Here is a 16471-nt window from a genome sequence, read left to right as displayed (position 1 = left end):
AATGAATGCCAGTTCCTCCTTTTCTGTTCCCCCCACACCTCCCATGATTATCCTTCCTTTTGCCTCCATTTGTCAGGCTTCTTTGGCACCTACCTCCTAGCCCGTGTAGGAAGCAATGAGTCTTCCCAGTTTCTTGTGTTCCAGAAATACGTCTGTCACCATCTTTACTGAACATATTTCCATGTGCAGGAACTGATTCTCTTTCCCCACACAGAGAGGTACATTACTTAGAAAGTTGTGTTACCCACGCCAAGGCAAAGGACTAAGTCCCAACACAGCTATCAGTCCTTGCTTTGAAAAGAAGGAAAGATAGCATTGCCTGTGTTAAGATGTCTCAGCTGATATTATCAATTTCTTTTGTAAAAGACAGTGTAAAACCTCTGACTTATGTGACACTGCCAACTGAAAATTTATTTCTTCCTTTGAGAAGTGAGGATGAGCCATTAATAGCAGTCACAGGCTTTGGAAGCAGGCGGCTTTGTAACAAACTCTGGAGGATTTAAATATTGGATGTTGTTTGTAACTGTCCAAGTCACAGGACTGAACTCATGTTTGCACAATGTCTTGTTCTCTTTGAATGGAAGGTACTGTAAAAGTGCTTTGCAGTAGGCTGTTTGCTTCCAGGCACCTCAGAGAGATGTGTAGCACTCCTGAAATAAGTGTATGATACAGTATAATCCTGTAATATCTTTCCAAAAGAAAGGCTGAGAACTACTTCTACGGGTAACTGAGTAGACCAGCATTAGCTTTTTTAAGATTAGAATATAGGCCAAAAATTGTTATTTGTTCTGTATAAAACCTGTTATTCGTATATACGTGCACAAAAAGAAAAGCAATAGGCAAAACCAAGCGAACTGGAAAGCCCATTGTTTTTGCTGGTTGTTTCTTGGGATGTGCCTGACTAAAGGACTGACAAACAGCAAACAAAAGGCTCTGTTGTGCACTTTCCTTGCCAGTTGCCTGGCTCCCTCAAAACTTCTGGGAAATGAAGGATGGCAATGGTGGTTCCCTTCTTTAAATCAAAATGAGGAAAGACCAAAGACAGGGTGAACTCTGCTGGTTTCGGTTTGATAACACATGCAGCACAAAACAGCCCGGTTGCTTAGTTGTGCATTTCCGCTAGGATTGCACGAACCTAGTCACATTGCAAGCGTTGTCTTGAGCAGAAAAAACCCTTTGTTTCCCAGAGGGGATCCTTAAAAAAGCTGTGGTGTATTTTTGTTACTGTTTGTGTAGGTCTCTGCAGAGGCTGACTTACTAGATGGGTTAGGAATTAAATAATAATTTACATGGATCTTCTATATGTCAGTTCCACTGCAGACCAGTGAGCATGTAATCAGACCTGCTACACGTCAAAAACATATAGTATAACTTCACAAAGCCTACAGGTCTGAGAGTGGATCAGGTTTTATCAGGAGAGTATAGCATGGCTAGAGTAACCACAAAGTGGAAAAAATTAAATAAGAGAGGGAGCCTAAATAAAAGGCACCTTAAAGTACAAATAGGATCTTTGTTTAGATTACTGCTTTCAGGTGACACTTACAAACTTTCTTAAAAATTGACATGTAAAACCACCAGGTGACAGGCTTGTTGGTATGGTATATATTTATGTGATTGTATGAAAAGGTGTTGGAGCCTGTAATTTATCTGAGAGCTGCTTCCTTGCTAGACATTTTCTAAAAAAAAATCATGGGGTGGATGAGAGGGAAAAAAATTACAGCTGCTTGCAATACCTTTGGAGCATGAATACTGTTATTCTTTAGTCTTCTTTCAGTTGTGAAAAACTGGTCTTTGTATTGTAAGTGAGAAGAAGCATTTTAGCTGTTACTAGGTGTATTTGGATGCCACTTCCATCATTCAGAAAGGCCCAGCAAGATTCTGTCATGCACTTTCCAGCTGAGCATGCATCCAGGCATGAAACGAAAGCTCGATGACTGGAGAACTGATCTGAGTAGGAATAAGCGATTGTGGAGAAAAAGGAAAATTTCAGTAACTGTGACACTGACCTACGATGATAAAAACATGTCTGTTGCACCACAGATAGATAGACAATTTGAAATTAATTCTTAGACCTCAGTTTCTATGAACAGTGTGAGGAAAGAGTATTTGATGCCCTACAAAACTGTTGTCTTACTAGGGGGACATGGAAGGTAAGGCACTCTGACCCTGGCAATAGCAGCAGTATAATGCTGATAGAAAAATACTTACACCCCAGAGACTTCTGTTCTGGAAGGGTGAGCCAACATACTCATCAGTTGTGACTTCAAATTAATACTCTGCAAAACTTAGTTTTGCTCCCACTTGAGTATATCTGATCGTACACAGAGAAGCCCACATCTCTCCCTGGTTCTTGGAAAGCTTCACTTCCAAATGGAAGCACAGCATCTGTAAGCTCTTGCAACATGTACAATTGCAGCAATGCTACTCGCGATGCAATATACTTACCAGCATGCATTGGTTTTACTTATAACTAAATCTGGAGATTTTCAAAGTAATTTTATTTTAACCAAGTTAATCTAGAAACAGAAGAAAGATGTAAAATTATTATAGAAGTTATGTGACATCATTAATTAATATTTTTAGGTAGAATTACAGATATTTTTTTCCCATTGCATTAATGGTAGAGGTTATTCCATTGTTTAGCAAACAAAGGCAGTTTCTCTACAGTGACAATGAAAAAAAATACACACTGTGCACATCTCCTTTCCTCCCACTTCTGTGGGAGTTAAGTATTTTTTTTCCCCAAAGAAGTTCCTTCAGTACTATGCAAGCTTTCCTTAATGGCATTTTTTTAGTTTGCTTTTTCAATTGCTTTAAGAGATGGCTTTCAGCCTTCTGTAATGACACTTATGATACTAGCTATATGGACACCTTCACTGGCTATTTTTTACTTCGCTTGCAAAAAATTTTGTGATCAGTGGATTAGGAAAAAAAACCCAACATAAATGACATGATGAATAATAAAGTCAGAGACTTGAAGTCCTAATCACCCATTGATCTGGCTCAAAGCCTCTGACTGATGCTAGCAAAGGTGAGTGTTGCCACCATGAAGGTCAAGATGACCTAAGTTGCTGAAGAAGCAAAATTAGGTGTTAGAGTGAGAGCAACATATTACTTCATCAGAGATTACTATCCCTGGGTAGCTTTGATTATTGAAATTAATCAACCAGCCTTGGTGAAGGGGGTTGTGGTACTAATGCATGAGAGTCAGCATCCTCTTTGCAGCTTTCCCCAGTTTTGAAAGGATGCGCCATTGTATCTGAGATACTCTGTATATGGATGGCTTGGGGAGCAGAAAAGAATTGAGCTATGGCTTTCTACTGCCAGGGAAGTCCCATGCCTGCATGGAGGTCATACAGTGTATTTAGGAAAGACAGCCTGAGAAGACAAGGAGAGGGAATTTCCCTTCACGTGAGAAAGCAACTAGAGTGCATGGAGCTCTGGCTAGTGACGGGTGATGAGCCAACTGAGAGCTTATGAGTGAAGAAGAAAGAGCAGATCGGTACTGGTGACAGACTGTCTGCTATGGGCTGCCTTACCAGGAACAAGTGGATGAGGTCTTCTACAGACAGCTAGAAGCAGCTTTACCTTCCCCTGTCATGGGGGATTTCAAATACCTTCATACCTGTTGTGGGGACAACACAGAAAGCCATAAGCAATCCAGGAGGGTCCTGGAGAGCACTGATGACAAGTTCCTGACTCAAGTGAAAGAGGAGGCAATGGGTAGATGGTGCTGTGCTGGACCTCATATTCAATAACAAGGAGGGTTTTGTTGGGGATGATAAGGCAAAAAACAGCAACCATCAGATGGTGGAGCTGAGGCTCCTGAGGGCAGGGAATAGGGAAAAAAGCAAGTTCACAGTGCTGGACTTCAGGAGAGAAGACTTTGGCCTCTTTGAAGATCTGCTCAGAGAGTCTCATGGGATAATGCCCTGGAGGAAAAAGTAGTCCAAGAAGGCCCAAGGATCACCTCCTCCATACTCAAGAGCAGTCCATCCCAATGAGTAGGAAGTTAGGTACAAATGCCAGGAGACCTGTGTGGATGAACAAGGAGGTCCTGGCCAAACTTAAACACAAAAAAGAAGCATACAAAGGGTAAAAGCAGGTAAAACTAACCTGGAAGGAATACAGAGACACTATCCAAGCATGCAGATATGAGATTAGGAAAGCCAAAGCCCAAGTAGGACTTAATCTGGTGAGGGATATCAAAGACAACAAGAAGGGCTTCTGTCAGTACATAGGTGACAAAAGGAAGACTGGGGAACATGGGAGTGCGCTGCTGAATGAGGCCTATCGAAGTGTACCCTAGGCAAGTTTGATGACACCATGGAACTGGGAGGAGTGGCTGATATGCCAGAGGCTCATGCTGCTACCCAGAGGGACCTTGACATGCTGCAGAAATGGGATGACAGGAACCTCGTGAAGCTCAGTGAGGAGAAGTGCAAAGGTCTGCGCTGGGAGAGGAGCAACCCCACACACCGTATATGCTGGGGCTGCCCAGCTGGAAAGCAGCTTTACAGAACAGGCCCTCGGGTCCTGGTAGACATCAAGTTGACCATGAGCGAGCAATGTGCCCTTCCACAAAGAAGACCAATGGTATCCTGGGCTACATTCAGCAACATACTGCCAGCAGGTTGAGGGAGGTGATCCTTCCCCTCTACTCAGCACTGTTGAGACTACACCTGGAGTCCTGTGTCCAGTTCTGTGTCCCAGGTACAAAAGAGACATGGACATACTGGAAGGAGCGCAGTGAAGGGCCACCAAGATGACGAAGGGACTGGAGATCTCTCCATTGAGGAAAGGCTGAGAGAGCTGGGACAGTTCATCCTAGAGAAGAGAAGGCTCAGGGGGGATCCCACCAAGGGAGGGTGTAAAGGAGACGGAGCCAGGCTCTTTTCAGAGGTGCCCAGTGCCAGGACCAGAGGCAATGTGCACAAACTGAAACACAGGTGGTTCCCTCTCAACATCAGGAAACACCTTTTCACTGTGCGGGTGACCGAGCAGTGTAACAAGTTTCCCAGGGAGGCAGTGGGGTCTCCCTCCCTGGAGATATTCAAAAGCCTTCTGGACATGTTCCTAGATAAGTGGGTCTCAGTAACCCTGGTTGATCAGGGATATTGGACTAGATGACCTCTGATGTCCCCTCCAACCTCAGTCATTCTGTGATTCTGTGAACTCAATATTTATGCAGTAGTGGGTTTCTTAACATGAAAAATGAGAACGTACAGTTTGCGACATCTGAGGGCAAAAAAAAGAAAGTATGATTCCCTTCAACATGATAAAAGGCAGGGTTCTGCTGTATGCAAACACAAAAGCATGAAATGGTGTTTCTGTAGAATTCTAGCTCCCAACAGCAGGCTGCTGTTGTTGTTTTAAGTGGATGAAATAACTTGGAAAAATATTACTAACAGGAATAAAATCCATTAATGCCTCTGCAGTCCAATTAATATTGTGAGTGCTCATTTGATTGAGGTAAATGAGTTGATATTTAAAAAAAAAAAAAAAAAAAAAAGGAAATACCAGTTTTTATTAAATTAGGAAACTGGACAACTTCAGGAAAAAAAGATTTCAAAATTAATTGCAGATAACCATCAAGATGGAAAGGAAGCTAGAATGGATCTCTCTGACCAACTATTGTAAGTCAGAAGAGGAAAATGAGGTTGAGTGATGAAACAGAAAGAATCATGCTATAGAAATTAATCAGTTTTCAATAAAGCTGAAAGAATGAGACAGAAATTAAAAAATGAAAACAGCAAGACAGCTCAGAGGCATATTCTTCATGTTTCCCTGTTCACCAAGTGCTTAAGGTATGCTGTCTATGGCTCTGCACTATTCTATCTGCATTTGTTGAGTGATCGTATAATCTAGTAGGAAAATGTTTCACCAACAAGCAGTTTGGTGTTAATGAAACATGCAAATGACTGGTATTAGGCATATAGGCTCAGAAATCTGATTGCAGGTTCTCTGAGTTGAGTTTAGGATCTTTCAGTAATAATTTGTGCTCAGTAAGGTGGGTTGGAGTACAGAGCCCTCCTGACACAAAATCAGCTTTGCTTCATTAGCCTCATCTGGAGTTTTGCACGGAGCATTTGCTGTCATTGAGAGCAAAGCCAAGGTAAGAAGTAGAGATATGTTGTGTGACGGAGGATAGGATCCTTGTATAAGTCCCTCTAGTCTCACTAGATGCATTTTCTGTAGACATATCCAGGACACCATGAAAAACAAGTAACTTTTAGCCCCCAAATACGTTCTTGTTACAAAAGAACTTGGTACTTTGTATTAGGGCGCTTGATGCAAGTGATTGTGTTGAATTTTTGAACGGGTAATAAAATATTCTGGTCCTTGTCACAGAGGAGTTGGTGGGGACACAGTTCCTGTCAGCTTTTAAGTGCATTAATCTATGATATTTATAGCAATATGTTCTTAAAATTCAATTATTTTTAAATGATTGTGTTTCAAGCAGGAAATATCACTTGAGCTCAGCTGCTGTGTAACTTGGTTTAGATCAGTTGGCAGCTTTCCCTGAGCAAAAACTTATGGTCTTTGAAAAGTCACCAAATACAGAGGGAGGCTGTCCTGGTGGGTATTTTGAGGCTCCAGCATATCCCTCTGTGCATCAGTTTGTGTGTTTCACTGAAAATCATGCTGTCAAGGCTCTGGAAATAAGCCAGTCAGGCTGTGGCAAAAGTCACAGTTTCTCTTCTGAACTTTTCAGTATTTCCATGTTCTTGGTATTTTATATTGCAATTTGTAATGCAGGCTGAGGAGCTTCAAGATGTTCAGAATTGGGAGAGACCCTCTGAGCATACTGGGGGTTTGTTTCAAAGCAAGATTTTCTGATGGAGTAATTTTGACCTCCATGGAATTTTTAAGGAGGGAAAAAGTCAGGGTGTCAAGTTCCCATATTTTTCTTTTGCTTTTAATCTGCAGGTGTGGTTTTTTGCTGTGTTTTTTGTTTGGTTTGTTGGTTTATTGGTTGGGTTTTTTCCCCACAGATCTGCCCTTGGTTATAGGATTTGTGGGTTTCATTCCTTTTTTAGCCATGGCATACATTTTTTAAAAAATCCCCAACATTAACTTAAAAATGTTTGGTGATGGACAACATGGGAAAGACCATAGCAGATTTCTCTCCTGGTTAATTATACTCTCAGAAAAAATGAAATAAAACCCCTGAACTTGTTAAGCATCCAGCCACATGGCTTTTGTCAATGCTTGGCTGCAGAGCTTCACACTGTCAAATTTATGTTCCCTTTACTAAGATTTAGATTGATCATACTGTTGCTTGTCCACTTAAAGTGGTTTTGAGCCTTTCTCCAAGAGTCATGTTTCTTAACCTGTAAGCATTCTCATCTCTTTTCAGAGCCACTTCCAGTTAATCAACATAATTTTGCAATACTAATTAATATTTTTAGAGATAATAAAGGGATCAGAAGCGTTCTGTCCCTACTCAGTATTTCCCCTGTGTGTATCTAATACCAGATTTTGCATTTTTAGCAACAATATCACACTGGGAACTTGTATTCAGATAATTAATAGTCATGGCTTCAAAATATCTTTTCTGATTCATTGCTTCTATTTGATTAAATGCTGCTAACACGGAGTCCTTCTTTTAAGTACAAATTTCCTTTATCATTCCTATACATACATAACATTTAATGTAGCCTTTTAGAAAAAAAAAATAATTTTGCTTGCCTGCATCCAATTTCCCAGCTGGCTCTGTCCTCTGGCTGTACAACTGACTCATGTACTCCTTCTGTACATGTTATCGGTTCTTCTCAGTTTTTGTCTCCTACAATTTGTATAACATTAGCAAACAATGTATGTAATTATTTTCTATATTCTCAGTTATGAATGGAAATGTTAAATTGTGGAGGGTCAACATTCACAGTACAGAATCCACTAGGTCATACCACTTAACCAGATTGTCCGCTCACTTAACTAGATCAGATTTTTTAGCTTTTTACCTCCTTTACGTATCAACGTGTTACTTCTCTCTAGGCCTCTTGAGCTTCTCTGATGATCAAGATAAACTGAAAATCAACAACAGCAATTCAGAGACCTTGTCAGCATTTGTAAGCTCTTAGATGCAAGGTACTTGGACTTGTTAACTGAAGAAGGCCTCCTTTAAGTAGTCATGTAAAATTAGGAACTGTCAGAACAGAAAACAAAATTACTTCAATGTCATTGTATGTTATAACTAGATCACACTCCTTTTGTGTATGCCTCCAACCTGTCTTTAATGTAATTGTCAACTATGCCACTTCCATCTCGTAATGCACCAAGAATTCCTCATTTTTTTCTGAATATATTCAGACAAACCTGAGTTTCTTAAGTAGTGTGGTCTATTCCTCATTGGCAGGCTACCTGTGTAGCTAGCAGAATGATTCTAAGTAGTTCTCTATCATCATTCACATTTTAATCTTTGAAGTCTCTCTGCTGCTTGTTATGGCACCTAGCTGTTCCCTGCTTTGCATGGCTAGCCCTTTAAAAGCCTGGAACATATTCACATACACAGTTCATATGTACTACACTGGACTTTATTCTGTTTGCAACAATAAATCAGAGCAAGTTGTTAAAATATGGGACTGTATGATTTGTGGAGTCAGATTAAACCAGTATGTTACATTAGTTAATCCCATGCATCTGATAGTTTTTCAAAATAAAGCTAACCACTGAGCCAAAATAAAGATACGTCCCCCCTGAATCACTTAAGTGTGGACTCATCTGAGTACTGACACAGCTTTAAAATGTCAAGCAAGTGAAGCTAATGGGACGACAGACATTTAATAATGTACTCTAGACAGCTCACTGAACCAGGGCTTGGGACAGCTGTGCAGGGGCATGCAAGGAAGCACGCTTCTTGACCGACGCTGAAACAGAGCTTGTGAAACTGAAGAAAAAAATCCAGGGAAGATGGGAACATGTGTCTGACAGGAATAACCGGGGTTCCTCTCACCTGAAAAAAAGCAATGACGACAGGGAATAAATTTACCGGTAACTTACAGAGCTTCATTGCATGAAGATGGTGTATGATGGTCTATCAGCACCATGAGGTCATATCAGGAATTTTGTTTTTTAATATTTTTCATACAAGGAATCACTCTACAGGCAGGTGAAGAGAGAAAACATCATATTGATATCCTGTCTTAGGTGGCAAAATTATTGGTGCATTTACAAGGCTTGGAGCTGAGTTTTCTCTAGATCTTTAAACACATTTCAACAGCTTTATTTCACTCCTGTGATTACTTTCTACAGCATTTGTATTCAGACTGACAATGATTTTTGAGGTTTGTTTTTGTTAGCTGTGTAACTAAAACTTGTGCTGAAAGACTTTGAGGAAAGCTGCATCATTTCTACTGTGTCAAATCCTATTCCAATTAATTCTGAGTGCATTTCACTTGTCTGCCAAAATTATCAGCTCACACTTGATAGTCCATTCAGCACCAGTGGGAGCTGTGCTGACGCTATTTCCTGATGTCATTTCGTGTCTGCTTCTCTACATCAGGGTAGCTTCAAGAAAGGAAGTTTCATTTCGAGTGTAAATGTTGACCTGGGACAGGCCTGGGTAAAGCTTTTTTTCATTTAGAACTGCTGAGCTGTTGAAGTCAATTTCCTGTAGGAGAAGGTTTGTTTCAACAACTGTTTGTTTAATGCTCAAATACAGGAAAAGACCATGCAGATAACTCCTAACTGAAGTTTTGGTTTAAACATTTGAATTGATTTTTACTGTTTATTTTTGAAAAATATTTTTGCAAAATAGCAACATGTCAAAACAATTCAGAGAGATTTCACCATTAATATTTCTGCTGAGATTTTAGTTTCCCATTCCAAACTAGGACGGGAAGATTTTCACAGTACTGTGGGAGAAAAAAAACAGTTTTTCTCCCCCCCTTCTAGTCTCATGCAGTCACTGAAGATTGGAGAAATTGTTTGATGAAGCATATTAAGAGGAATAAGTTTATACTGTTAATTTAGTAATGATTAAGTGGAGATTAAAAATATCTGTAATAAGGATAAAACCACAAAGAAATGACTGAGGGTGCTTGGAGGACTTGCTAACAGCAGTGGGATGGCATTCACAAACTAAAAATTTAGTTTGATCATTATGGTAACATTCCTTATGGTGAGATTTATGAACATTTTTAATACTTTCACATGAACTCTCTTGCCTGTCAGAGATTGTAAACAGCCAAAGAGAATGGCATAATAGGACTTTCACATTGCTGAATCTCTTGGCTACATTTTCCCAGCTCTCATTCAGCTGTTTTCATCTTTCAGTGTACTCTTGAAATGCAGCTGCCCTTTCATGGCTGCTAGGATGTTCTTTTCAAATTTAACATTTCATTTTATACTTATATGCATTGCCTTATATGCATTGGAAAGTCTTTCCAGAGACACTATAAATCGCTGGTTCTGTAGTATCAGTTGAATGGTTAAGAAATTCTAGTAATGAAATGAACAGAGATGATAGATAGTTGGCACTTCCAGCTAAAACTGCTTTCTTTTGGAAAATACACTTAATTGGCCTGAAACCATTAGCAGAAATGTGCAGACTAGTTCACTTGAAAAGACCTCTCCAGCTGGAATGGCCGAGACGTCATGACTGCTAAGCGAGTGTGGAAAACAGAAGCCCTCTGCTTACCGGATCAGGTAGAGGGAGGCTGAGCTGGAGTCTTTCACAGCTCCAGGGAATGCTTTAGCCACCTGAATGGTGCTTATTCGTTTGAGACTTCTGAAAAATACTACATATATGTATGTATAGTTATTTAAAATAAAAAAAAATGTGGATCACCAACTCTCTTCTCAAGCAAACATGGAAATCAGACTTCAAATCTGTATGCAGCATGTCATCATTTTCAACAGCACTGCCTGAGAGTACCAAAGTGTCAGATGTTCTGGCAAATGCAGCACAAAAACCTGAAAATGAATGTGCAATGTATACTCCTGACCTCTGAGGGCTGACGGGAAGATCTGATTATTCTAAGAAAAAAAAACCTACCAAAACAACCAAGAAGATCAAAAGCAATAAAAGCAACAAATCCTGGGAGGAACAGTTGAATTAGTCAAACTGTTCTATAAAGCCTTTATGACATAAAACTTAGCTGAGCTCATCAGTTTAGTAATTTTAAGGAAAGTTTTTTGTGTCTGATCTCAAATTCAGGTGAGCCCCTTTGAACTCATTTAAACTTTGGATTAGGCATCTACTTGTAACAACTTTCAGCAGGAAAACCCACCACCATCTTAGATAGCAGTTATACTTTTTGGGTTGTTAGGATACGGATAGAAAATAACCCATAAAACCCACTGCATCTGATTTACAGTAACTTCATAGCACATATATTTAACAAATGATGTATTCAAGCTTCTTCAGTGTGTCTTGGTAAAGGCCAAAAGCTAGAACAACATCATGACATGGCAAGTATAGAAACTCTTTTGTCATTGTCCAGGACTCAGTTTTAAAAGGGAAATGTATAATAATTGGTAGATATTGGATTCTTAGACAAAATCTGAACTGGAAGAGCAGTCCTGTCATTATTTATACTGGGGATTATTTTGGAGTGGCCCACAAGACCTGACACCCTCTCCACACACACCCAAAGACCTTTCTAAAAAAAAAGCAAAATCTTTCACATGGAGCTGATTCCAACCCAGACTATCTTATGCAGAAACATGAAGTAGCAAGTGATGCAAACAATTTCTTCTCAAGATGACTCAGCTGATACACTGACAAAAAACCTCTTCTTGCAGTTTGTTCTCAGGCCATTAGTATTTCACTAGAAGGTTCTCTCTGACCCCTCAAAGAAATTATGCAAGCAGCCATTTGTAGAGGAATGAAGGCAGTGGGTTAATTAACATTGATAATATGCAGCTGTGGCCTTGCCTCTGCGGCAGTGGGTTGATTGGCATGGATGATGTGCAGCTGCAGCTTGTTCCTGCTAAGTAGTTCAATAGCCCTGAGAAGTGTGGGAGAGGTTGTTGAGTGGAGGAGGAGTTGTGTGGTTTGGCCTCTGGAGGAAGGAGAAACAGTGTGGACAGTAGAATCTGACTAATGGTATAAGCCTTGTTGCAGTCTACTAGTTTATTTGTGCAGTAGCAATTGCTGCCCTGTGTTAGGCTGACTGAGTTGGACTCTGACTGTGACAGCTGGTATGCCAAATGTAGCTGAGACAAGTGGGAGAATCTGTGACCCCTAACAGACACTGTGAGAGGTGAGCTGTTGACAGCTAATTGATGTGGGTGTATTGTCGTATTTATTGTCCATCTTAACTCAAATTGCAAATTTTTGTGCCCAGTGTAGATGGGGACTAATTGACATGCGTGCAGAAGAAGAAAATTCTATGTTAAAAATGCTTATAGATATATTTGAAAAAAGAGGCATAAAGTATAACAAGAAGGCAATAAGAACTTTGCTAGGATGGTGCAAAGTAAATGATGTGTTAGTTACGCCAAGAAAGGGCTCCAGCATTGACATGGCAAAATGCTGGAAAATTACTTTTTGAGGCTGGCTTGAGGGGGGATAAAATTGCAACAGCATCGGTAACAACATGGAGGCTAGTCTTAGACTTACTAGAACAGTTAAAGTGGCTAGGGAGACAAATTCTGTATTTGCAATGCTTATAGATATATTTGAAAAAGGTGTAAAATATGATAAAACTTCAATAAGAATTCTGCTAATGTGGTGTAAAAAGTATGATTTGGCAATTACAGTGAAAAAAGATTTCAGTGTTCAGACATGGCGAAGCATTGGAAAGGTACTTCTTGAGGCTGCCTCGAGGGGAGACAAAATTGCTACAGCCTTGTTAACAACATGGAGACGGATTATAGATTTGCTAGAACAATCAGAAGTGGACACAGAGACAAACCCTATAATATCAATGCTAATCAACCCGCTGCCTTCATTCCTCTACAGCCATAGAATCATAGAACCCTTGCCCAGGTGGCCAACTGCATCCTGGCCTGTATCAGAAACAGTGTGGCCAGCAGGGCTGGGGCAGTGACTGTCCCCCTGTGCTTGGCACTGGTGGGGCTGCCCCTGGAACCCTGGGTTCAGTTTTGGGCCCCTCACTATGAGAGAGATACTGAGGTGCTGGAGCGTGTCCAGAGACAGGCAAAGGGGCTGGGGCACAAGGCTGATGGGGGGCAGCTGAGGGCACTGGTTGGGTTCAGCCTGGAGGGGAGGAGGCTCAGGGGAGACCTTCCTTACTCTTTACAACTGCCTGACAGGGGCTGTAGGCAGAGGGGGGTTGGACTCTTCTCCCAAGTAACAAGTGACAGGACAAGGAAATGGCCTCAAGTTAAGCCAGAGGCAGTTTAGATTGGATATTGGGAAAAATTCCTTCACTGAAAGCGTGCTTGAGCATTGGAACAGGCTGCCCAGGGGAGGTGGTAGAATCGCCATCCCTGGGGATGTTTAAAAAATGCATAGGTGAGACACTTAGGGACACGGTTTAGTGGTAGGTTTGGCAGTGCTGGGTTAACAGTTGGACTTGATCTCAAAGGTATTTTCCAACCCAAATGATTTTATGATTCAAGTTAGGGTTTTTCCATTACACTGATTTTTTTTTTTTTTTCATTACTGAAATGACCCAGATTTTCATCAGTTCACTCCTAACCTGCCTTGCTAAGAAGGGAAGAAGGATCGGGTACAGAGGGTTTTGTAGTGATCAGGTCGGCTTTGCTCTGGCTATTTTTATCAGGCAAATCACAATAAATGACAATATGTTCCCATTATGTACTTTATAAAACACACAAGATAGAAATTGAAAATGGATAAAGATGAAATAGGCACTATTTTGAAAATGTATTTTAGGGTTTGGTTTTTTTTTTTTACTTAATGGTACAAAATATTTCCTTCCTAGAGCTTGATGACTTGTCTTGCACATGCACTGAGGTGTGCACACCCCACTTAGCCCATTTTTCTCCTGTTGTTTCTTTAACTTAATAAGCTCTGAATTAACAGTCATTTTCTGGTACTCAGTCTGCATAATTTCTCGATTATACCAATAAATATTAATAACCAAATAAATATATTAAAAGTGGAATGAAATACTGCTATTAGCTTGCAATGGAAATACCATGGGCTGTGAGAAAACTATCAGGACCCTGAGGGCTCTAACGTGTCTGAGGCCCTGAGCAGCCCCACCTGGGACCCCCGCCTACACCCTCCCTGCAGACCCAGGAGCCCCATTTCAGCTCACGCATGGGCCCTTGGGCCTTGCTGAGGCTCTTTGTTAAATCACTGTCTTGCGCAAAAGATGAAAGTACTTTCTAGATTAATTTATGATTTATGTCATCCCTCCCAACCTTCCCCCAAACAGAGTAGCCCTTTTTCTGGAAAGCACAAATTCTTTAATCTCTTGGAGTACTCTGACGTGGGACAGCACACTTTTTGTGTTATATCCTCTCGTAGTTATGAACGGAGATCTATTCAACGGATCCAGCAGCATCTCTGGTACGTGTTTATTTTCAGCTTTGAGCATCCAATAGACAGAACAGTAAGACAGGGCCTATATAACATCAAGGAAAAGGTGTTGTGGAGCATTAGGTAAAAATGTTATGCAATTTTCTAAAATCTTCCTTGGCTCCCCGGGTGACTGGGAAAGAGGGCAAAGAAGCCCTTACTCATTTTCCCTCAGTTGCCCTGCTTTAATTTTCTCAGGTGTGCCAGGTTGCTGATAGAAGCTTTGGTCCAAGGGATTTCCAAGGTCCATCCTATCCCAGCTGATAGGGAATCTCAAAGCTTCTGGGATTGTGAGGTGGGTAACCAGTTTCAAAGGTAAAGCAAATAGATATTATGCGGTAGATGGGGAGATTGGAAACCCTTTAGGGACCCCTCAGTATTTCTGCTGTTGGCCCTATACAGTTCAGTCTTCAGAGAGCAATTGCCATCACTGCAAAATAATTTATAAAACAGTAGCATAGGCTTTTCTTGGGAGAAGCTTCTGCCTCTTGGAAAGAGCTTTGAGTGCCATCCGAGCCATTGCAAGCTGCTCATTAGTTAGCTGCAATATAAACAGAAAACAATGGAAAAGAGATGAATGAGCCCTCAAAGAACTTCACACCATGTTGAGGGCAAGAGATTGCAATGGAGCTTTAAGTCAGTCAGAAGGACTAATGCCTTGGGAGTGCAGCTCAGGACAGTGGTGCCAGCAGCTATGGAAGGCTAGCTAGTGCTGGTTAGGATGTGTCCCCCATGGGGGAAGGAGCTTCCAAATGCAGTTCCTTTGATGAGAGGGAGCAGAAGCAAGGTTCCCAGCTCCTCCTGCCACCTTTTCTTTTATATCTCTTAATTCCTTTCTTCTGGCCACTACAGTGAAATAATACCAATACCAATAAATTGATAATGACAATAATAATACCACTCATGAGGACAGAGTCTGCATGGTGCAGTGAAGTGTTCATCATGACTGTTGCACTGGATAAAGGACTTCATAGCTTCTTGTTGGTCCATTTAAAAAATTTCAGGCAGATCTTCTGCAGACACTTTCTTCTGCCTGCTCCATAGAAATACAGTCCTTGTCCTGCTGAATCAAACTAGAAATCATTTTGCATAGTGCCTCTTACCCTGTTGTGGCAACAGCCACAGTGCTTCAGCGGTTGGCAGAAACAGACTGTCTTGCTCAGGGGTAAATTTCTGACAAAAAAAATATCCTGGAGGGTTCAGTTTGGAAAATGTGTTGGGTGCATGATCCCTTTAATACTTCTCAAAATATGATTAGACACTTGCTGGGCATCCCTAAACATTTAAATGCTTTTTGAAAATCTGATCATAAAGAGTTTAGAAGCTTGCATGAACTTTGAAAATAGAAGTGATACAGTAGTCCAAATTTTTTGGTGAATGTAGGTGTTTAGCCAAATTTTCAAAAGCATACATGTGCCTGGGCAAGCTCCAAACATGTAAATCTATGTTGCTAAATTATACATGATAGTGGGACCATATTGTTTAGGGTGTTGTTTGTTACTTTACATCCCACTCAAAACTCTGAAAAAATTCAGGTTGATGTAACTGTAGATGTTCTCATCCATATGAAGGTCCAGATTATAATTTTTAATTAAGTAGTAGTCATTTGGTGTTGTATTTGTACAGAAACATTTAACTTAAAAAGCTTTTTGTATCTTTTATTAAAATGTATATAATATAATTGTAATATAATGTATTTATAAATACACAGTAATATTATATAGAAGAACTGATAATACTGAAATATTTTGGTTTATATAATAATTATGTATCAGATCTTTCACAGCAACTTTCTCTTTAAGAAGTATTCCCTTCACTGAACAGCCAACAGACTAATAATACTAGTGACTTAATTACTGAATAGAGCTAGGTACAATGACATGAACAAAGTACGGAAGTTGGAAAAAAATAAAATAAATATGCATGCAAACAATTTGGCATATGAAGCTTTGATCAATTTGGTCATAAGATCAAATTAACCTTATCTTGACATGAACAGATGACATTGTA

The sequence above is a fragment of the Falco naumanni genome, chromosome 4, assembly GCF_017639655.2.
Source record: "Falco naumanni isolate bFalNau1 chromosome 4, bFalNau1.pat, whole genome shotgun sequence".
Lineage (NCBI taxonomy): Eukaryota > Metazoa > Chordata > Aves > Falconiformes > Falconidae > Falco > Falco naumanni.
This window is presented reverse-complemented; position numbering follows the sequence as displayed.